Source organism: Microchirus variegatus (genome assembly GCF_963457635.1).
Source record: "Microchirus variegatus genome assembly, chromosome: 4".
Classification (NCBI taxonomy): Eukaryota; Metazoa; Chordata; class Actinopteri; order Pleuronectiformes; family Soleidae; genus Microchirus; species Microchirus variegatus.
This window is the reverse complement of record NC_139805.1, coordinates 18327302-18329628: the sequence shown is the minus strand read 5'-3', so window position 1 is coordinate 18329628 and position 2327 is coordinate 18327302.

Here is a 2327-nt window from a genome sequence, read left to right as displayed (position 1 = left end):
TGCAGCAAGTGCAGTGCACCAAGCCAACACATTGCTGCTTCAGCAGCACGGACCAATGAATGTGGAACTTAAGACTGGTTGACGTTTCTTAAGCTTGCAGTGTGGGAGAAGCTTAGAATAGTACTGTAGCTGTATGGATTTCTCACATCTGATAGACAGCTGAGACATTGCCAGGAGTTGGACGAGGGACACACACAAAGACTGGAGTGTTACCAGAGGTTAACTTGCCCCTCCGAGAATGCCGAACCAGGGAAATCCAGGCCTCATTGGCTGCCTCTAACCAGGAGGATTGGTGTTATCTGTTTAGGAGATGTGGTCATTCTCTGAAACAGCATCCAGTGGAGTGGAGTGGGTGGATCAAGAGGACTCACTACATGTTGCCAATTCCAGTAGTTATATATTAGGGTATGCATTAAGTTGGACTCACATTTCTTTACTGTAAATGTTGGGTGTCTAAAAAAAAAGTACTGATCCAAGCACTTGTAATAACATTTCTTTTGTTTGTTTGTGGTATGGCCTTTTAAATATAGGCTCCATTCTGTTTGTACTGACAGTGGTTGTCATCTTCATGTGTTGACCTGAGGACACGTTGCCAAGTAGTAGTCTGTGTTGAGGTTTTTTTTTTTTTCTTTTCTTTCAAAGGCTATGGCTTAATGATCAAACCACTGGCAAGAAAAAATATATATTTAAAAACAACAAAAAAATATGGATCAATGTGCTCATAACATGTTAAAAAAAAATAATGACATTGTGGAGGCCTTACTAATTTTCTTACTTTTAAGAAAAAAATAAAAGCTGACTTGGTTTCTGTGTATCGGTGGATGGTCTGGGGGCCGTCTACTGTGGTTGTGTCTGTCACACTTTGGCCTGTGTAATATATCTGATGGTATATTTGGTTAAATGATCAATAAAGTCATTTAAAAAGATTACAGTTGACTGAGATTCACATCCAACGGCCTTGTTTTGAACTTGATATATTGATATATAGGGGAACACATATTCACCATTAACTATGTGCTTACTAACATGCATATAACTAACATACTAGCCCTTAATTAGTAAATATTAAGCATGTATTAACATAGGAAATCATAATTCATGTCGTAATAGAGGTAGAATAAGGTTATGTAGAATAAGGTGTTAATATGTGGTTATTGATTACTAATAAAGGGCTAGTATGCTACTTATATATGTTAGTAAGCACCTAGTTAATGGTGAATATGTGTTACCCAACATATATATATATATGAACTTTATCCAATACATGTAATACACACAGCAAAATGAAATGTGTATACAATGCTCTATAGAGCTTTTTGTCAAATAGCGCCAAGTCTAAGTCGGATTCAAACTCCCTCTTTTCATCATTTAGTTATTGGTGAAAGATCATGAATAATACATTTCACCATTATTTCAGTTTTCCAAATCCCATCCACCCGTCATCACTCTGCCCTCAAATAATGAACGCGTGCAAAGACGCCTTTTAGTTCGTTTCAGACTTCTTTTTAATGACACAAATCAAATACATTACACATAAGTTTGTTTTCATAAGTGTATAATCACTTTAAAATAAAAATTGGTTGCGTTTTTTGTAGCATTGAAACGTGTTTCTACAAGAGCCCGAACAGACAAAACAGCAGGAGTGCAGTTAGCGTTTATTATGCAAACAAAGTCGAATGACATCCTTTCTGGTAGTGATGCACTTTGGAGAGGGAGGGTGAAGCAAAGAGTCCTTTATTTATTCCAGTCTACAGTCTCACTTACCGATGTTACTATTTCTTACACGCTGGAGCTTCAAAGTAAAAGCCCAGGAATAGTAATAATAACAAGAATGTGTCCTTGTGATTGCATTTCAAGATCATGAAGATGAACCAAGGACTTAAGTATTATTTTATGTCTCCTTGTTCTTTTTGTTTGTTTTGGTTTCATTGTGTTTGTGGCTCTTACTTTTCCCTTTCCGCCTCATCATCTCCCCATCCTCTACAAACCATCACATGCCAACTCTTGTTGTCTTTCACTCTGTAGCTGAGGACAATGTTTTGGTGTCAGACCTGCATGCTGATTTTCACCATCCCTTTATGCCTCCACTGTGTCGATCTTTTTTCCCCACTGACCCTTTCAAAATTGTGATTTTTGTGCCAATCCTTCTTTGTGTCGCTTTGACTCATTCGCTCCATCCAAACATGGATAAAACATTTTTCTTTCTTTTTACTTGTACATCTACTATTGACGCAACTGAAGGCTTTTCAGTGGAAAATAACACAAAGGAGGAAAAAGCATATTGGCCACAGGAGTTAGTCTGCTGGCCATTTTTCTCCACTGGGAGA